General features: G+C 44.0%; 1 protein-coding gene across 9 annotated transcripts in view; it reads left to right on the forward strand.

The window, feature by feature from the left end:
- The window catches only part of GRIN2B (glutamate ionotropic receptor NMDA type subunit 2B), a 502,860-nt gene that overhangs the window by 76,602 nt on the left and 404,100 nt on the right, over positions 1-22,158 (forward strand). The gene's annotated exons all lie outside the window — the stretch shown is intronic.

Consider the following 22,158-nt stretch of genomic DNA (forward strand, 5'->3'; position numbering starts at 1 on the left):
TATAGTGATTACTGTGGTTGTTGCCCTGAAGTCCACTTGCTGTCTAAAGCATTGACACGGGGCCCAGAGATCCCGGGAGGCCTACTGCAGAGGGACAGGTCTAGGTAGGGAATCTGGCTATCTGGGCTAGTCCAGGAACACCTGGAATTGAAGGATGCTGCAGGTTAAAGGGACGTAAATCTTAAGCTTGGAAAGAAGGAATTCTGTCAATTTTCTCTTTTTAATTGATATTTTTTTCCTGTGCTATTATTTTTGAGCTGTAAATTTCTCCTTCTGTCTACACATCTATTTATACCCACACATCCTCCAAGCAAACTGTTACTTCCACACTCTTGCAAAATGGCTATCTTGCAGAGTTCTAAAATGCTGTGCATGTGGAAGGGGTGCAGAATTCGACACGTGAGTCTTTGTGTTAAACAAAGAGATGTGCCGTTTGCATGTGGTAGTCTTGTACCTTCAAAAGAGAATTAATACTCTATTTCCCCCCCCTCTCATCAGTTTTTACAGTATGTGAAATGTGGCTAGGCAGTATTTTTATGTACTTGAAGAGAGAAATAGCAGGAGAAACGGAAAAGACTTAGCTAATGACTCTTCAGCTAGTCACTCATGCAATCCAAGACAACTCCTGAGGAAATCAGATCATCCACAGGCTGGAGGGCCATGATGGTGAGCTGGTGCTCTTCTCCTTGGTCCACTGACTGTACACCCCCAAACTCAGAAGGTGCCCAAATGCAGAAATCAGGTTGAGATAAAGATCTCCAAAATCATGTAGCAGAATCATGGGCATCAGTAGTCTTTCTGAAAGCATTCTCTCCCCAAATCTTTTTTTCTGGCATTTTTAGTAACTATACTTTGAAACAATCCAGAACACTGAAGGGTTGTGGGAGAAGTAGCAGAAGACCCCTGTCACTCTACATCACAGTAGAAGACAGTTTTTCATTGTCCAGAAAGGATGGATATAATCCGCATTCACTGCTCCCCTCCCTCTGGTTTCATTCTTTTGAGTGTTTAAATGGTAATCTGCACCCATGGTATCATCAGAATGAGAGAGTGGGATCCCACTTTGAACCATGTTCTCACCATGTCTGCAAATAGCTGAGGTTATCTGGTGTGTGCTCACCTTACAGACACCTGAGCTGGTTCTCCATCTGCTTCTACTCCTTCAAGTGGGAGGATGTATTCTTAATTTTACTTCAAAATAGAACAGAGATATGGGTGAGGAAAGCAACTCCATGTGCAGTGATTTCCTACGTACAGATGAGCAAGGTGAGGTGGGTGTCCTTAGGGCATATGCCCCTTTTTTCATTCTTGGTGCCTGCCACTGTGCTCTACAGTGACTAGCTCCTTCGTCATGTTGGTTGGTTGACTAGGTTGACAGCAGGCCTTTTGACAGAGTCTCAGCCACATTCTCCTAGAATTCTAATGGGATTAATCCAGGTTCTAGGCCATCATTAGTTGGCCCTAAAACTAGACAAAGGAAAAGAGGTTGAAAGGGGAGGGTGCTGAGGAAGAGGAGGACCGGGTGGTGGGAAAGCTACAAAAAGAAGGGGAGGCATTCCAACTGGTGGTGGCTTATTAGGATCAAGGTGGCATCACCACAGGTGGTCTGTACCTTTACCACATCCAGAGCTCTTTTGGAGACTTGATGAAGCAGGTGTGTTCCGTCCTCCCAAGCAGTCTCAGCGAGACCGTGACTCAGTGGTGTTCTGGGCTGTCTCTGGGCCGCTGTTATCTCTCTCTCTCTTTTTTCCCCCTCATGGCACAGAGAGCTGACTGGGTTCTATTTTGTCTTCTCTCCTTCTGCCACCCCCCTTGCAGTGTGGGTTACCTGAGGAAGAAATGTGGCTGCTGGTGGGAGGAAGAGCAAATTTAATTTCAGTCGAGGAGCCTTTGTGATGTACAATTAAGAAAAAAAAAATAACGGGAAATAAAGACTTCTCAGGCAAGCAGGGTTAAAGAGTTTAGATTGGTGATTTGAAGGGAAGCAGAATAACATGGTTGCCTCCTATGTCTGGGTGTTTCAGGTGTAGCAAAGCATGACGGATCTGGGAACCCAGAGCTATGTGGCCACCCAGGGATACCTGTTAACATGCAAAGAGAGGAGCAGGGTGTGCCTCTCGATTGTCTCATTTCTTCTCCCATTGGTTCCATTCCTAGGAAACCTGTCTATCTGAAGGGCCTTGCTTTGCCAGTGCGTGTTTGTAGTTTCTGGCAGGAATAGATGCAGAGAAAGAAAAGAAGTAACAAAATTAAGGGAAAGGAGAAGGGCCAACACATCTGTCTGGTCACTACTTTGCACTTCAAGGTTTTTTTTTTTAGGCTGAGTGCGAAGAGCGACTCCCTCTGGTGAAGGTGTGAATGGCAGGTGGCTTGATTTTGTCTTCCTCTTCACTTCCAGGAGGATGGCCTCAGAACCTTGACCATCTTCTTTGACCTTCATGTACATGCATCAGGCTTGTGTGAAGAGGGGCAGTGGGCACCTGTGAGGCGGACACATGGACTGACATTTGTTGGGGGGATGAGTGGCCCTGGACAGGGAGACATGGGACTGAGCTGAATCAGCCCTTGACCACATCATCATCGCTTTGTAAAACATCTCCCGTCTCTTCCATAAACATGATGAACCTGGGATGCAGGGGTATGCAGGGATTTCTCCCCCTATTTTCTTGTTCAACAATACGAAGATGAAGGTGACATGTCCACCCACTGCTAATAGGTTAAAGCAAAAATGTCATAAATATTTATGAAGTAGGAATGAAACATAGCAGAGAAAGGACAGGTTGTATGTGAGGAAACCATAGCAAAAAATCAGCCTATAAAAGGGGCAGGAAAGAAGCCAGAGCGGAACTCCCCATTCTGAAGGTTGGCAAACTGTTGTTCTGAGCAATAGCCTCTTTTCCTTAATAAGGAAGACTAGGGCTAACAAAACCACTCATCTTGTGTCACCCGTTGAAGTCAGGAGTGGATACGCTGGAAAATTAGGTCCCTTTTCCCCACTGCCATTCTCCAGCCTCCTTAGAAATTCTAGAAATTTCTTCTTTTCATTAAATTACATTTTCAGTTTCTGCTACCGTGCATGCAATCGGTTACTAGTGACGTCCCTATAAATAAATATAGATCAAAAAGAGTTACTGGCCTAATGAATTGTTCACATTTATTAAAGTGCATCCCCTCTTTGAAACCACAGAAGAAGCCTCTAGGGAGAGTAGATTAGTGGTTGAATTGATATTATCTTTCAGAGGGATGCCAAAGCTAGAAGAACCGAATGTAGTCGGGATGAAGGACTAGGTGCAACTCAGAGTGGGTCGGTTTCTGGGGTGCACCTGCGGCTGTTAATGGCATATCTGTGGCCGTGTCACAAAATCCATTGTGTGGATGCACTCTTGGAGTTTTGTGAATCCAGAGAGGTGTGTTCAGGAACCTGTGTTTGGTTGATGGATGTTTTCTGACTACCTTATTTTTGTCTTTTCACTTTTAGTGCTCACAGCTGAGGTTGGCAGAGAAGGGACCTGGTGCATATGTTGGCCCTTTGTTGAAATCCTCAGTGACTGCCCCAAGCAGAATGGCTGCTCTCTGCCTTCTGTGCATCATGAGTGCTTGTTCATGATTATTACCATACTTTCTCCTAATTTTCTTTATATTCTGTTTCCCTTAGAAGTTTGTGAGCTCCTTGAGGACAGGGAGGGATATTTATTTATCTTGGAATCATTTGTTCTTAACATAGTGCCCAGCACATAACAGATACTTGAAAAAAATATTAGGTAAGTAGAGAGAGGAAATAAAATAGTAACTAGCAAGTAATGCTATTTGCTCTTTGTTCTGGTGGGTATAGGAACCATTTGAAGCTTTGATATTAGATGAGATCAAGAAGATCAGAGCCTGTGACAGTTTAGAATGAATTTACTCTGACCTTCCTATTAAATAGGTGAAGAAACAGAAATCCAGGGGCATTAGGTGATTGGCTTAGGTTATGCAGCGGCTTGGTGGCAACACTTTGTGCGCCACACCACTGAATCAGATGTGGAGCTGATCTGTGGATGTCAACTGTCTATAGCAGAGGTTTCTCAAACTTTTTTCTTAATAGGAATCACCTGGGGATCTTGTTAAAAATGTACATTCTGATTCACTAGGTCCGGGGTGGGATCCATGATTGTGCCCTCCTGACAGTCTCTGGTGATGCCAAGGTTTCTGGACCATGCATCATGTGTCTACATCATTCCTGATCCACATTCTATATCGTGGTTAATGTTGGCAGCTCCGCGTATGTATTTTCCTTTTGGAACTTTCAGAATTTCTGCTTTTTCTTTAAAAAGAAAAGATCTAGGGGGTGCCTGGGTGGCTCAGTTGGTTAAGTGTCTGCCTTTGGCTTGGGTCATGATTCCCAGGTCTTGGGATCAAACCCTGCATTGTGCTCCCTGCTCACTGAGGAGTCTGCTTCTCCCTTCCCCTCTCTCCCTCCCTTTCCTCCCTGTGCTCTCTCTCACTATCTCTCTCTCAAATAAATTTTAAAAGAAAATAAAAAAGATCTGAGAGGAGCCTGTGTATTTAAGTTCACCAGTGTCCCCTCTTCTGTCACTTTCCCACCATGCATGTCTTTTTGCCTCTTCCACTTTCGTCCTCTGTGCGTTCTTATTCTGGCCCTTTTGTAATTGAATCTTCTATTTCTTTTTATGTTCTTCTCTAGATAGAGTTTATCTGTTTATTAGTATCTTCTAGTCTCTTTTGTTTCACATTCTCTTCTTTCATTTTTGTGCCTTTTGTTCCACTTGGTTCTTTGACATACATTGGTTAAGAACCAGTATTTGTTCAACGTTGTGTTACGAGAAAGAATTGGCTCTAGTTTGTACTTTCTAGTAGCTTATGATCGAATGGGCAGGGGATACATGTGTGAAGAGATTATCATATACTTAGGTAAGATCTATGAGGAGGGAACCCTGGGAAAATGAGGTGGGCTCCACAGAGGGTTTGACATTTAAACTGTGTCTTTAAGAGTACTTCGGAGTTTTGTAGGAGAGAATGGTCAGTTTAGGAGGATGGAGAGCAGATGGAGAGGCAAATTGGTATAAAAGGGCAAGCCTTCTGCTCTTCCGTGTGTCCCTTAACCTGGGGAGAAGAGCAACACAGAAATGTGCTGGTTCATTGATTAGGAATTTCGGATCCCGAATGATGAGGCCAGAGAATTAAGTCAGGGTCTTCTGAAAAGGAAAAGGCAGAGGCTCTGGTTTCTGCTTTGGTGATTCTGCAGTTAATGAATCGTAGCCCTGTTTATTAGGCTCACCTTTAGAATGAGCAAATGATACAATTTTCATCTTAGACCACTGGATTGCAGCTAACTTTGTTGATGGCCATTATAAAGAAAGGGACAGCTGTTAGTTGGTTTGTAGCCAAGGAGAGAGCTGGATCTTAGCCCAGGCCAAGCTACTCGAAATGAAGGACCAGCCTAGCCCCATGTGTTTCTAAACTAGTGAGATAGAGAGTTACCATGATATTCAGACACTAGCCACTTTCTTTAATGGCAAAAGGGAGCAATGGAAGAAGAGGGGCTCAGTTATTCCCAGGGAATTCTGTAAATTCTGGAAATTCCCTGGGAATTTTTGGTAGCCTTTTAAGATGGCCTGGTGTTTTAGAAGCATTCTTTGTGGAGATGCCCAAGTGTAGAGGGGATAGAAAGACACTTTTAGCCACCACTTGACTGAACTAGAGCATGGGTGTTTAAAGGAGAATGGATTTGAAATGCATATTCCTCTAAATTTTATTTGTACCTTTTCCTGCTGCCCATCCCTCTACCCTTGCACCCCACCCAGCTTCTACCAGTTTTCTGTTTATTGTGATTGGTATTCATTTTATTGGCAAAAGGATCCTAAGCTCACCTTGAAGACATTTTGAAATATCCACTACATATAAAGAGAGCATTCTGAGTCCGAAGGTATGTGGAGGAGCCAGTGTCACCACTGATTGACTTAAGGGACATTCATCCAAGGTATCTTGAGGAGCAGGGCAGGGGACATGTAGTGACAAGGCTTCGTGACTAGAGGGACAGGGAGATGGGAGAGGAGAAGCCAGGCTGGCCCCAGGGGAGTGGCAGACGTGGAAGGAAACAGAAGGAGGCTTTGACCCTGCTTGGAGTCCAGCTTTATAGGGAGGGGACCGTCTGGAGTCAAGAGCCTCCTAGATTAGGATAATTTAAGGTTTTGACTAATTAACTCACTCGACTCATAAAAACCAGGCTGTGCTCCACACATGCCATCTTCCACGTCTTTGTTCACTGCCTCGCTAAGACCGTGAATTTCCTTCTTTAGAAAGAAATGTCAAGTTTCCATTTCTCATTAATCTTTATATAGACCCGATCAGGGCTTCAACTGGTTGGAATGCCTTAGGAACTCAGATCTTGTTTCTTTTTTGAGAGGTGGGACTTAAAAACAATGGGGTGGGGGCAGATAAAAGCACTACAGTGTTCGGGGAGGGGAGAAGAGAGGCTTCTACTAAACTTGAAGCTGAGATGATCCCTTTTATCCTTTTCTTGAAGCTAATCGTGCTCTGTGAAAATGCATAGACGGTCCGAAGCATCCCCCCCATCTTCTGGGAACCTTGGTCTGATCACTCAGCTGCCACAGTCGCTGGTGTCTCTGGGTTAGAAGTACTGTTTCCATGTGTACCCCAAAGTGCACACACCCCCTGCACCCATACATATGCCAGGCTTGCGTGCATGGGGGTATATTTGTATAGTGACTTACCTACCAAATAACAGCAAAAAAAAACCAAAAAAAAACTTAAATGCATTAAATGTGTTGGGGTAGTTTAGGTACAGTAATGCATGTCTCTGCGTGTGTGTGTGTGTGTGTGTGCATGCGTGACATGGCATAACAAGAGTATTCACGATAATAGGCACCTCGAGGATGATCTATCCTCCACAACCACCATTTTAAAGCTTTGCAAATAGCTCCAAGATACAAAGACACACGCACATCGGGCAGAGCCGCATCCACCTAGTCTCTTTCTAGTGATTTCTTCATTCACCGCCCTGCCCCTCGAGTCCCGTCGGAAATCGTGTCTCTCCCTTTAGCCAGTGGTAGGCATTTGCTCATCCACGTTCTCGTCAGTGCCCGGGGTACTCCTCAAGGTGTCTTTAAAAATGTTAATTTTTTCCAGGGTATCCAGTGACTGCCCAAATGATAACAAGGCCGTGGTGGTCCTGAGAGTCAGAAGCTCCTTTTTGCTTCTGTGTTTATTTCACCCGGTGACTGTGTGCAAGCCATTGCCTCGGGGCCTTGATTTTTCATTTCTGAATCAGTGGGACAGGCTATGCAGTCCTCTGAATCCCAGCTCAGTAACAAAATCACCTGGAGAGCTTCCACAAACATAAAGAAGCTGAACAACAGCAACAACAATAACAACAACAACAACAACAGCAAAATGATGATGTCCATGCCCAGGCCATACCCCAAACAGTGAAATTCAAATCTGTCAGCAAGGGATCCATGTAGGGGTCCTTGAAAAACATTCCCCAGGGGATTCTCATGGGTGGTCAGATTTGAGAACCACTGGGCAAGATGATTGACAAGGCTCCTGTTCTCTTGAAATATCATGCAGTCCTAGCATTCTAACCTGTAGAGGGAGACCCTATCACTGTTAGACTGTTACATGACTGGCGGAGCTCCCTGAGCCAGAGGTGGAAGAAGTAGCTGGAATAGGAGGGGATGGAGCGTGCAGTGGGCACACCAGGGGTGCCTGGCCTGGAATTGAGAGCAGGGCTGTATTTATTCCTGAGCCCTCTTAGCACTGACACAGGCTTGGTGTGGAAAGTTAGGAAAGTTAGGGAGCTGCTCCCCCTGACACCCTTGAAACAGGTGTGGTTGTGAGCTAGGGCGAGTGGCCCTCAGTTCCGTTCCACTTAGTCTTTATTGAGGGTGCCCCATTTCTTGTTTCAGGGAGGGAGCCTCGTTGCACTCCTTTATAACCCTGTCAGTGTAGGAAAACTATTAATAAATGGGGCTGGATAAGCAGACCCTGATTGACTGGTGAGGGGTGTGAATGGTACAATTATCTTAGCGCTGGTTGGAATTCACTAGCCGTGTCACCCTCCCTCTCAGTGCCTGAAGTGGAATATTAAAGGCACAAAGAGGGGGAAGAGGGTAGGAGGCATTGAGCTTCGTTCTTCTCTGACTGTAACTTTAATCACTGCTTATTAGGCTTAGCTGGGTTAATAGTTTTCTTGCATCCTTCCTTTTGGCTCCCTCCCTGCCCGTTTTAGAATAAACGTGAGCCTAAATGTAGAGGTAAGGAAAGAGCAGATTTATGGATCTATGTTCCTTTAAAAAGACAGACTGATGGGGAGTAAAAAAACACTAGTTCTTTTTTGGACGTCTGCAAATAGTGGTTGGAAATGCGAGAGAAAGGTCAGGAATGTGGTTTGGACTCTCACTGGTGTTGGTGGGATATGCAGAGGTGTGAGGCATTAAATATTTAGGAGAAAGCCAAGAAGTGTAGTCACTGATCTGAATTTTTAAATAAGTATTAGTTAGCCCTATGTAAGCAAAACATCCAAATCATTGAGATACTGCAGGCTTTCCCCTTGTACTTGTTATGCAGATCGGTTTTATCAGTGAGTTCTGCGGGGCTGGAATTGGTACCATCAGGGTTCATGGCTCTCCTTTTTATCACCTTGTTAGAAATTCCAGGTTTGTTTCTGGGCTTAAAGGGGGAAAGGGAAAAATTTCAGTCCTTATCTGTGTGTTTTTTTTGTTTTGTTTTGTTTTTTAAATTTCTGTATCCCGGCTTTTCCTTCAACTCGCATAGGAAGAGGGACTACAGGAGAAATCTTACCCTGGCCAAATATGGGTCCCCAGATATGGAAGGTCTTTCTTGGGTAGTAGGATGTTGGTCCCTTGGATTTTTGAAGAAAAAATATTGAATGGGTTTTCTTACAGCCTGCATATAGAAGAGAAATCACTTTTGTTTGCTGATTAATTTGTCATTTTTCCATGAGAACAAAGATTCATGCTTTATGTCACTTTATGTCCTCAGTGCTTAGCTGAATGCTCTCCGCACTTGGGCAGTGCTCAGAAAATGCTGGCTGTCGATAAAGATGATGATGAAAATGAATGTGCATTGAGGATAAAGTTGACATATTTATACCTCTTATGTTTCCATTTCCTTGCCATCCAAGCACATCTTGATGCTTTGCGTGAATTTTACTAGAGCTGAACGGATGAGAGTATCTTTTGTGCTAGTTATAGGCCGGCAGAGTGAAAATATACCCATTTTTTAGTGTCTCACCTCTTTGATCTTTATTTTATATTGTGTTCAATAAAGGCATTTCTTCAAAAAGATCTCACTCATCACTAATTATGCTTTTTCCTTTGCGTCAAGTTCCGTGTCAGTGCTGTCTATTCCTCAAGTCCATCTCATAGGCTGTCTCATCCGTGACGTCTTGCTTGATTGTCCCAACTAGAAATAAGCTCTCCCAAATGTTGGTTCACAAACTATTTTTATTTTCTCTTTGTGGCCCTTCTCTTACACTGGCTTTTGGGGAAAATCCCTTGAGGATTTTTTCACATCTATCCCCCGTCACCTTCACTGGGCTTTCTGGAATGAATAGGAAGGATCATGGCTATTCACCTTCTCAGCCCCTCCTTTCTATTCTGCACTATTTACAAAGATACTTTGCTTGAAACATAAAATTCAAGGTTAACTCTGAAATGTATGAATGATCGGTCAGTCACCGTGGTGGGGACTCTGGTTTATTGATAAATCTGCATTCATGCAATTGAGACAGAGGTGGGGGAGAGGAACGAGAAGGTCCTGGAATTAGATAGCTGGTTAAATAGAATTTGTAGACCATTTTAGAGATAAATGGTGGGATGAACATGCTAGGAGTTATTGCTGTCAGTCCAAACATAATAGTTATCCAAAAGGAATTGTCTTGCCTTTGCTTAAGACAAGCTGTTGAAATTGGAACTTGAATTGATAATAGATATTTGTGGTGTGCTCATGATAGCCTGGGTTATGTTAACATATGCTATCACATTTAATCCTTACCACAAGGCTGGCATTATTTTGCTTCTCAGGTGAACAGAGTGAGGATTAAGGAATTCAAGGTCACACAGCTGTGAACAGCAAGCCAGGCTTCCAACTACATCCTTGATTGTAACCCCTTGCTCTTTAAATCATAAAGAGCCACGTCCACGTAAAAGAATGTAAGGGTTTATGTTGTATGGAGAGGAACCTGTAAGTAGCATGTACATTGAAACTTCAGCCGAAGTGATTTCTTCTCCATCACGTCTTTTTGCATTTTGTTTTTGGCAAAAAGCAAAATTATTTTCAAATGAAAAAGTAGGCCCCTACAAAACATCCAGTCGCTGGACCTTATGTTACTTCAGTGAGGGCAAAAGTGAGTGATTCATGGCACTGGCAATCAGCATCTCTTTCCTTTCACATGATGGTTAAGGCTTGGGCACCATCTTCTTAGCCTGGTCCTACCACTCTTTAGATATACTTCACCTTCGAGCTTGAACTCTTCTCCCTTTAAGAGGAAACAATCCTTTCCTACTCATTTGATCGTGTACATTTTGAAGAATGCTCATTTTCTTATGCCCGTTTCTTTCTCAAACCCATTAGACTACTACTTGGGAGTGGAAACAAATGGTTAGAGTAAGAGAATGGCACTTAAGAATACTGCTTTGTTGTTGGGTTTTGATTATTAACAGGAATCATTATTAGATTCTGTGAGTTAGACCTACCTCATTCCAAAACGAATATGAGGGAGCTAGTTTTGTTTCAAATGTCTGCATTAACTTCTGACTCAGAGGGCAGTTTATATATAAACCTATAATACACAGGTTAAGTTCTGTCTTTATTTTTCTATCTAAGGAAAGACAGCATTTCTTGGTGCCACAAAGAGTTCTAGTTCTGGTACTTTAGCTCCACCACATGTGTATTTCTAAACTGTTTTTCAGTGACTCAAAGTACAGTGTAACTGGGGAAGGAACACTAGCCAATGGGCCAGGAAACCAGGCCCCTTCTCAATCTCGCCTTAGCTCTGTGTGATTCAGGCAGATTACATAACCTTGCTGAGCTTACTTCCTCATCTGCAAAATGAGGTCTTTAGGGGAGACAGTTATTGCCTTGTGGATCAAATGAGGAAAGGTAAAGAATCCCCTTAAACCATAAGTTTAATATACATACAAGCAATGTTATTAACAATTCCATCCTGCTCTGAATAACAGCTTTTTGATGGCCTCTAGTACAGGACATCCACTCCCACTGGGCAAGAGAATAGAAAATATTTGTTGGAGAAGATAGGCAAGTGGAGGCAAAGTCACCAGTATTCCCAATGCAGAGCAGCACCAAGGCATTGTGACCTGTGGTTTTTTAATCTTTGGTCCATGTCTCTACAGGTTCTCTGTCACAGTGTTTATCTAGAAAACTAGATAAAAACTTGTCAAAAAGGAGAGCAAGACTAATCTTTCTAGCTTTATGGATAGAACTGGTTTTTTTCAGCTTATCTTTTATCTTTACATGACCCAAGAAGAGTAGAGATGAAGATGGTGACACAAGCTAAAGAAAAGCTTAGCTATGAAAGGCCATTTTACACTCAAGCCTTTGCTCCTGCCTCTTGCTCTGCCTGCATTGCCCTCCCCACCTTACCTCACCTGCTTCAGTCCTGGTCTGCCTTCGGGAGTCAGCTCAGGGATCCTCTGCTCCAGGTCTTCCTGGTCCCCGCAGGCTGGAGGCACTGCTGTCTTCATGTTCCCATAGTTCCCCAGATTGAGATGAGGCATGCTGTGTCTTTATCCCACCCACCTTTGATGTGAATTTCTCAAGGGCAGAAACAGTCTCTACTATCTACCCTATGCGCTCCTAGCAGAGTGCTGGCCCATGGTGGATGTATAATAAACACCTGGTATTATGGCATGGGGGCCTACACACCCTGTGCTAAGTGCTCTGTGTGCATTTATGAATTTAACAGTCCCAACTACCCTAGAAGGTGTGTATAATTATTAATTATTACTTACATTTTATGCATGAGGATTCTAAGGCACAGAGAAATTAAAACTTGCTTAGCTCAAGTGGCAGAGCCAGGATTTGAACCCAGCTGTCTGGCTGGAGCTCACATTCTTAAGCTTTATGTTCTACAGTTTTGTAGTAAATTCTTATGGTTAATTTGAATGATCAGAGACTTAGAAGAGACATATTGTGTGTCTGGTTTTACATAATGAGGACAGTGGAAGGAAGAGAAGACAGTGCACAGTGGAACTTGAAAAGTGGTTAGGACTTGGATCTGTATGAATATTTGCAGACCTCATTCTCTTGATGTGTTAATTAAATATATTAAAAGAACATATGAATATATAAATTAAAAAACATCTAGTACTTCCAGAAATGCATGGGAATGAGACTAGTATAATTATTGTTGAGTTTTGAACGAAGCAGGTTGTATTTCCAGAACTTGGGCTTCTGACCTGCCTGCTCTTTGCTTTTGGTTTTTTACATTTTCCTGGCCACCATCTCTTCCAGAGGCACTTTAGGGGAACTAGGGGGGGCGGTTAGCGTCCTGGTCTGCATACTCCACCATTCATTCTTACTGCAGTCTAATATGGTGACAGGTATAGTAAATAGTGACAGATCAAGGACTCAGGAGTCAGACAGTTAGGGTTTCTGTTTTGCCTCTATTAGCTTAGTGGGCAAATGTCTTCAGTTCTCTCTATTCCCAGACTCTCTATCATAAGATGAAGTGTTAATAATTCTGGCTTTTCAGTTACTGTGAGAGTTAAGTAAGTTATTTCATTTTGAAAAGTACTAGTCACAGAGTAAGCATTCAGTAAGTTTTAACTACTCTGATGGCCCCTGGTTCCAACCGAGTCAGAGCCAGGTCGGGTGGCAAGGGTGTAATGTATGTGGCAGTTGTGTCTGAATTAGCAGCTTCCAGACCAAGATGGCATTGACTTCTTTGAGTATTTCATCAGATTATAACTGGCAAGAGAAGAAAGTATGGACAGGAGCTGACATATTCCTAGAATGTTGAGAGGACACGATTTCTTAGTGTAAAAAAATGCAGAGGATACCCACAGATAGGAACCAGTTAATCAAGGATTTGAAGATTGAGGTGTGAGTTCTGGGCAAAGTGACCATGAACTGATTAAACACAGGATAAAATGAAAAGCTGTAAGGAAATATGCAAACAAACAAATGTAAATTTTGAGAAAGATAGGACTGCTTTCAATAAAAGCAGGTAACAGAGGCAGAGACAAACCAACTTGAGTGTAATAATGACAGTCATTTGCATTTCTGGAGTGCTTTATAGTTTACTAAAGGCTTTCTGATGTGTTTTCTTTCTGACACGGTTTTTGATCTTCCCAAGAACCCACCAGAAGGAATTCTGGGCAGGAAGTATTATCTCCATTTCACAGATGAGGAAATTGTGGTATGAAGTACTCTAGCGATTGTCCAAAATTGCAGTCAAGAAAAAAAAGATGTGTAACTCAGTTTCAGCTTTTCTGAAGCCCAAATCTGGGGCTCTTCCTTCTCTGCCTTGAGAGAGCCAGGGAGAGCAGCTTGTTACCATGATTGAGAAGCTTGAAGGAAGTCTAATTGGATAATCAAAAAATTTATTCTAAGAAGAAAAAAAATGACTTTCACGGGCAGGTCAAGATGTTTAGAAATAGTAAAAGTTGTGAATCCTGAAAAGGTAAGGTCACATATTATGCAGAAGATATAAGGGTTTGGAGCATGAGAGTTATTATTTCACTTCTTTATATTTCTCTTTACATTTCAGAATTTCTACAATATAGCACATTACTTTCATATTCAGATAAAGTTAATTAGGAAACAAAAGCAAGAACTTTTATTATATCAAGAATTAGATAAAGGGAAATGGGTAAAAGTCATCTGTATAAGGGAAGGAGGTATATTCTTACCTTCTTAGAAATAGAACAGAGAACTGGTTACTAATAATGTCGTGTGTGTGCATGTGTGTTTGTGGGTATGTGTGTGTATAATCTGGATTCTGGCATGGGTTAGGGAGCACAAAACCCAGTTGGGGAGGGTTTTATTTTATTTTTTTAGTTTTTAATTTTTGATTAATTGGTTAATTAATTAATTAATTAATTTGGAGAAAGAGCACATGAATGCACATGCCCACGCCTAGGCAGGGAAAGAGGGGCAAAGGGAGAGGGAGAGAATCTTAAGCTGGCTCCACCCTCAGTGTGGAGGCTGCTGTGGGGCTCGATCCCACAACCTTGAGATCATGACCTGAGCTGAAATCAAGAGTCAGACACTTAACTGACTGAGCCACCGAGGCACCTCTTTATTTTATTTTGTAATTTAAATTCTAGTTAGTTAACATATAGTATAGTATTGGTTTCAGGAATAGAATTTAGTGATTAATCACTTATATACAACACCCAATGCTCATCACAGCAAGTGCCCTCCTTCACACCCGCCTCCCCTCTCCCTACCCACCTCCCCTCCAGCAGCCCTCAGTTTGTTTCCTAGAGTTAAGAGTCTCTTATGGTTTCCCTCCCTCTCTTTTTAATTTTATTTTATTTTTCCCACCCTTCCCCTACGTTTGTTTGCTTTGTTTCTTAAATTCCACATATGAGTGAAATCATATGGTATCCCAGCCATTTCTCTGGCTAACTTATTTTGCTTAGCAGAATACCCTCTAGTTCCATCCACGTCAGTGCAAATGGAAGATTTCATTCTTTCTGATGGCTGAGTAATATTCCTTTGCACATACATACCACGTCTTCTTTATCCATTCATCTGTCAATGGACATCTGGATTCTTTCCATATTTTGGTTTTTGTGGACATTGCTGCTATAAACATCGGGGTGCAGGTGCCGCTTCGGATCAGCATTTTTGTATCCTTTGGACAAATACCTAGTAGTGTAATTGCTCGAATGCACGGTAGTTACTTTTAACTTTTTGAGGAACCTCTGTACTGGTTCCCGCAGTGGCTGCACCAGTTTGCATTCCCACCAACAGTGCAAGAGGGTTCCCCTTTCTCCTCAATCTCTCCAGCACCTGTTGTTTTCTGTCTTGTTAATTTTAGCCTCACTGGTGTAAGGTGGTAGCTCATTGTGGTTTTGATTTGTATTCCCCTGAGGCCCAATGATGTTGAGCATTTTTTCATGTGTCTGTTAGCCATTTGTATGTCTTTGTAAAGTTGGAGAGGATTTTAAAACATCAATTAAGAATGTAATACAAATGACATATGATAAGACCTCAGGTCTTAATGGCAGATTAAAAAAATGCCTATAACTTGGGGATTCCCTGAGTGGCTCAGTGGTTTAGTGCCTGCTTTCAGCCTAGGGTGTGATCCTGGAGTCCTGGGATCGAGTCCCGGGATCGAGTCCCACATTGGGCTCCCAGCATGTAGCCTGCTTCTCCCTCTGCCTCTCTCTTTTTCTCTCTGTTTCTCATGAATAAAAAAATAAAATCTTTTTAAAAAATGCCTGTTACAAATGGTCACTGTAGAGCCAAATGTTGCCATTTGAGAAAATCATAAAGGACTGGAAAGATACCTGAGGCCAGCTTATGCCTTTTAAAAAGATGATGGTGGGATGCCTGGGTGGCTCAGCAGTTGAGCGTCTGCCTTCCCCTCAGGGCGTGATCCCGGGTCTGGGGATCAAGTCCCACATCGCGCTCCCTGTGAGGAGCCTGCTTCTCCCTTTGCCTGAGTCTCTGCCTCTCTCTGTGTCTCTCATTAATAAATAAATAAAATCTTAAAAAAAAAATAAAAAGATGATGGCTGGAAATTATAAACTCATAAGCGTAAGTGTTAAATTGGAAAAAATATCGAACATCATAGTCGGTAGCCAAAACCTTAAAGAGACCAAGGCACAGTAACTATCAAAATGGTTTTTTAAAGAACAAGCCCTATTAGATCTGTAGTTTTGTGAGCAGGACAGGGTTGGCAGGCTGTAGGAAATTGATATATGCAATTAAGAAAAAGTAATGGAAGTTTTACATCTGACTTCCCCAGAGATGCTATCTTTTAAACAGGGAGGATGGTGTGGGCTAAATAGTTGCTGGTCAAAATGAAGCCCCATGGGCAGTGGCTGCCAGCAGAGGTGATGCCATAGCTGTGCGTTTTATTCACAGCTGAGTGGGAGGGGAGTCTTGGATTTGGGTGGGGACAGTGCCTGCCTTTCACATCCAAATGGAAGAGGGACTGTGGTCCTGGTTAAGGGCTGGAGAGGTGTTGTGTCTGGGTTGGCTTTGCAGCTGTGGTACAAGAACAGCACCATTTACAGCCTCTGTCGGCCACGCTGCCATCCCAGTTCTCTGCTTTGCCTCCCCTCCCGCTGCCAGTCCACACATTGCATGTGATCAGCAATTCCTAAAATGTACGCTTTGGATCCTCTTCTCAGAAAAACCCACCTTTATGTAAACACTGCCAAAATTCAGCACAAAGTATTAAGGTATTTAGGGCCCATCCATAGATGCGTTCCCTTAGATCATGTGTCCAGGGTACACCCTGGAAGATATTCCTCCAGTTATTTGTCTCTGGAAAGTGGGGACCTTGGGGAAGAATTTTCCTTGAGACCTCAACTCTTTTGTTCTTCCAGGATTAACCAGCCTTATGGATTTATTTACAGAATTTTATGAAGCTTGCGCCAAGTGTAGGGCTCTGGGCTCTTTTTTTGTTGTGGAATTAGGCATAACTCTTGTCCTCTAAGAGCTGATAGACCAGGAACTGAGATTTGGGCAAATATAGCTGGAGAAGGAGGCAGAAGTGAAGTGTCTTGAAGGTGGTCTATACCAAGTGATGTAGGAGAGCTCTGGCCATCTGGCTTAGCCATGCGTGAGCCAGTGTGGCCACTTGGGAGTTGGGTTGAAGTGCTTTGGAAAGGATGAATATAATTCAGATGAAACTGGCATCAAGGAGCAGTAGCCTTACTACTTTCCCTATTGTGATAGCCCTCTCATGATCTACCCAAACTGCCTCCTCGACTCTTGTCTGAGGTCCTGAGAACAAATTCTAGCCAGAGATGAATTCCCCTTTGGGATCCCAGAGTGATGATTTCTTGATTTCTGGTTGGATCCCCCCATCTCCCAACAGAGTTCATATTTAGTGGAGATAAGCTTTTTAGATTCTCCTCTTACCTGTCTCACGATTGGAGCTTTGTTTCTGTTTTCTGCTGGGTGTCAGGTAGTCTCTTTTCAGGATGCCTCAGGTACCAGTGTCCTGAGCATTTCTAAGCTGGTACTGCTGTGACTCTTAAACCAAGGCAGACCTAGACTTTGAATAGTCTAAGTCCAGAGGTAGACTGATGCCCCATTACCACTGCTCAGAGAAGCAGCCCATGGGACTCCAGAGCCAAGTCTTTGATGTTAAAGGAATTTTGGTTCAGTATCCCAGATTTGCCACTTGCCGCCAGGTGATCTTGGATCAGGCACTTCATTTTTTTGGCTCGCAGCTTCCCTTTTCTGTAAAATGCAGGTTATGTGAAGGTTAGATGAGGTAAGGTATGTAAAGTGCCTGGAACTTAGCTCCCTTACCTCACCCATCCATCTCCCATGAGCAGTGCTGAGAGTTCTCAGTAGGGCAGGAGAAAGAAAGAGTGATGGTCCTTGCTACCTTTCCCATCTTCTGTTTCTCCCACACCAGTGTCTACCCCAGTTTCTCAGCGATCCTCATCTGTGGCTCTAGTGCAAGGAGAAGAAATAGAGAAGCCAGGAACACCTGGGTAGCTCAGAGGTTGAGCGTCTGCCTTTGGCCCAGGGCGTGATCCTGGAGACCTGGGATCAAGTCCCACATCGGGCTCCCTGCATGGAGCCTGCTTCTCCCTCTGCCTGTGTCTCTGCCGTTCTCTCTCTGTGTCTTTCATGAATAAATAAATAAAATCTTAAAAAAAAAAAAGAAATAGAGAAACCAGATATGTTTGTTTCTGCTTATGAAGGGGACAGAGTGAAGTGTATGGAATCCAGTGGCCCAGGGAGTGGGGAGCGTTTTGAAATAAGTCTTGAAATGAGCTATGTCTGGGGGGGACAACTTGGGGAGACCTGGGGGCTGAGATCCTTGAGTTATTAGAGGTGATGGCAGTAGCGAGGAAAGAGGGAGAGAGAGAAAAAAGAGAGCTTGACAGAAGGAAAGAAAGGAAAGCACCATATCCAAGACATCAACTTGACATCAGTCACGTTCTTTCGCTTTTCCTCCACTTTGTGTGTGGAGGAGGAAAAAAGACCAGGAGGGGAGAAGTGGAAGAGGAAGGGTGGAAAGCAACGGGTTTAAAGGACCAGTGGGCTGCAATGAGGTTTCGGCCTCCGTGCCAGGTCTGGAGCACACTGTAGGGTCCCCAGAGAGGGGCGGTCCCACTGCTCCCCCTTCCCTCCCAGGCCACCTTCCCAGCCTGGCCTCTGAGGGGAGGGGAGTCGGCAGCAGCTTTGGCACACTTCTGGAGGCGAGTCAGAAAGCGACAGCTGCTCTGCCACCCTGGGAAGTTCTGTCTGGACTCTGGGGAGTGTTCGAGACCTCTCTGTGGAGGTCAGCCAGCCTGCCTGCCTGCCAGCCCCTCCCTGGGCTTACTTGGGTGTTACAGTCCCTACGATCATCCAGGAGGCTGCGGAGCAGATATGTGCTGTGTGTAACTTGCTCTGTGTACATTTCTTTGTCTTACTCCTGCCTCTAAATGGTGGCAAACAGACATTTTGGGAAGGAATTAGCCTTATGAATTTACAGAATGTCAGGCATTCAAATGGCAAATAGAAATCAATTTTGAATTTTTCTTGGTTTTAGGTGATTTGTACCATGGTGCCTCCCAGGAGCATAGGCAATCCGGGGATACTTTCACACAAAATGAATGCGGTTTGCAGAAATCTGAGTTTAATTTAAGCTGCAGGCTGGTGAGATATTGATTTTTGTGGGACCCTTGTGTTCCCGTTGGAGAAGGGATGGTATATATTAAAAGCATTGGGTCCTGGCCTCCCTTTGGTGTCGGAATCGGGTGGGAATGAGATGGGTGCGGAGGCAATAAGAGCCTCCCTTTGCTCCTGCCTGGTTCCTCGGTGCAGTTGGGCTTCAGCCCAGATGCAGCTGGAGGACGAAGCTGCTGCCAAGTAAAGCCGTGCTGCCCGCTGCTTGCTGTGTGGAAATGCCAGCTCGGTGCATGTGTGTGCACATGTGTGTGTGCGTGTGTGTGTGTGTGTGTGTAAGAGACAGAGACTGTGAGAATATGATTGAGAAATCATTCCTTCTCAGGGTACGAGAAACTTCAGAGAATGTTCACAAGGGCACCGATTCAGATTTCCTACTTGGGCACCAGTATATTTGAAATGATGCCCAGGTGGTTCTAATGTACAGCCAGGCTGGAGCATTACTATTCCAGACCTTCTGCCCCAGTTCTCCCACACCTGCTTCTTTGTCTCGTGTGTGCGTAGTTGCGCTTCGCCTCCAACCATGCCGCTTGTAGCATCCCCTCTAAAGGAGCAAGCGGGTCCCGATTTCCTGAAATTCCTGGCTATTCTTGTCTGACAGTCCAGTGGACCCATGTTTCTAGAAGACATGGCAGATTGATTAAATAAGTGTTCTTAACCTTGTAATTTTATGCACACAGCTCCTCATGCTGTGGAAATAACTGTTCTTAGATTTTTCACTGTAAGTGGGGTGTTGAGACTGCCCAGAGGGAAAGAACTTTCTCTAATTTTAATAAAACAAGTGTTTATTTAGCTACTCAGTTAAAATAGTCAACATTTTCACTCTTTATTGTCCGCTACATTTCAAAATAGACACTAAAGAATGTGTATGTTGGATTCATGGGGCTCTTGCCCATTTCCGTTGAACATCAGTCACTTACTGGCTAAGGTGGATCCTCCACGTCATCTACACGGTACCTCCATTCAGATCTCACGAACTTTCCTTCCTAATTGTGGTATGTCTCTCTTACCCCATCCACTGAAGACCTGGGTTCGCCCCTCTCATGACCTTCAGGCTTTGCATCCTCTGTTTCACTTGAATCATTGACCCTTGACTTGTCCATGTGGAATCCCTTGTCTCTTCCTTCCCTCCCCTCATGTTTCATCACACCCTCATTTCTCCATCACTGAGCCACCACTGATGGAGCCGTCAGTGACTCCATCACTGCAGTCATACTGGCTTGTCCTGTGCTGCCCTTCATGCTACGAAGAGCAGTTGAAGAAAGTCCCAGAGGTGAACTCGTCTGGCCTGCTTCAGAGTCCTTCCTCCTAGAACTCCATCGTCAACTGAAAGATGGGATGCCTAGCCTCGTCTTTTCTTATGAGCCCCAGAATCACATGCTCACCCAGTTCTTACAGCATCACCTCCCTGAGCATCCTCTCCTCCACTCTCCTGTTTGCAGGGGATGGACTCATATATGGTTGAGAAAGTTAGCACTCTCTGGTATAAATGTTCTTAATCATTCTCTTTTTGACATAAACATTCACGCTCATTTTTTGTTTCCTGAAAACTTCGTAGGGGCCCTTCACTGCATCTTTTGCAACTTGGACAGCCTTTGTTTCTGACCCAGTCCATCTTGTCATTTGGATTTCTGTTGTCACACTCAAGCCCCCTTCCTTGACATCATGAAAATCTGCCTTCCTGTTCATTCTTCTCTTTCAGTATGGTTGCCTTACCACTTTTATTTATTCAAAACAAAATTCATTCCCCACCCCCACAACCTAACCCATCTTTCTGAGGTCTCTGTTTCTTGGCTGAGCGCTAGCATCCTCACAGAGCCTCAGCCCTGGCCCTGCAGGGATTGTGTACATCTCCCTAAGACCCCCTCCCAGCCTCTGATGGATCCTATGGAATCTGTCTTCAGAGTACTTTGCAGATGACTCCTCCTTCCCACAGAAAGACAGTAGGAGCCTTACGGTAAAAATCATGGACTTTGGAAGCCAAACTGCCTGATGACAGTTTCTAGTGATGGGACCTTTTAAAGATCACATACCTTGCTGAATCTTGGTACAGCTGTTTCAAAATGTTGTTTTGAGGTTTAAATAAACTAATAGCTGTGAGGTCCTTAGAGCAGTGCCCAGCACATTTGCGAGTGTTCAACATATAAATGTTAGATATAATTATTACCTCTATGATAGGGGTTCTCTGGAGATCATTTTGCCTCTCAGGGGACATTTGGCAATGTCTGGAGATGTCTTGGAATTTCATGATCAGGGGATGTGGAGGCTGCTATCATTTAGTGGGTAGAGCCCAGTGATGCTGCTGTGTCTTGTAGTGTCCAGGACATCCCCTGCTAACAGCCAGTCAGTGAGAATCTCAGAAGTGTTGAGGCTGAGAAGCAGTGCTCTACATCTTGGCCCCAGAAACTTCCACCGCCTTCTCAAGGTGTAATCTAGTGCCCATTTCTGTTTTTTTTTTTTTCCCTTCCTCTCAATCCTCAATTCTTTGGAAGACTCACTTTATTGCATGGTTTCAGTTACAAACTGATTTCCTTGGTTCTGAAATCTGCATTTCCAGCATCCTGAGTGTGTCTCCAGTGGTTTTCTAGAACAAGCTCCCCGATCACATTCTCTCCATATTGGAAGATGTTAAAGGTGGAAAAAAGACCTTGTGTTCCTCTCCCTTCTCCATTCAAATGGCCATCCTTTCCCAACATTTCCACCGTTGCCAATGGCACACAGTCCTGGCTTCGGTTCTCACTGGCTGTCTCTCCGAAAGCCCCCGCTTTTCGTCTACACCAATTTCTGCCAGTTCTTTCTCCGCATTGTTTCCTCTGACCCTCATTTCCATTTCCATGGCTACTGCTCAGTGCAGGACTCTGGCTGGTTTCCCTGCCTCCCCTCCTCTCTGCCATCCTCCACACAGCTGCTGGAATTGTCTTCATTAAACACTGTTTTCCTGTGCTCAAGAATCCACAGTGGCTCTCCATTACCACTTATTAGCAAAAGGAAATTCCCCACGAAGCTCTTTATGGCCTGACCTCCCTCTCAACTTGGACCCCCGCCCCAGCAGCCGACCGCCTTTGTGTTGCTCCCTCCGGGTCTCTGGGTGCTCACCTGTCTGAGCTACTCTTACCCTTGTCTGTGTGATTTGGTGTATTATTATTTCCCTCCCTGGAATGCCTTCTTCTTTTTTGCCAAACCATGTCTGTCACCTCTTTCAAAAGCTGGCTCAATTTTGAACTCCCCTAGGAAACCTTCCTGAATAACCCACCAGATTCTCCTTGTCCTATTACTCAA

Source organism: Canis lupus, chromosome 25, assembly GCF_048164855.1.
Source record: "Canis lupus baileyi chromosome 25, mCanLup2.hap1, whole genome shotgun sequence".
Taxonomy (NCBI): domain Eukaryota; kingdom Metazoa; phylum Chordata; class Mammalia; order Carnivora; family Canidae; genus Canis; species Canis lupus.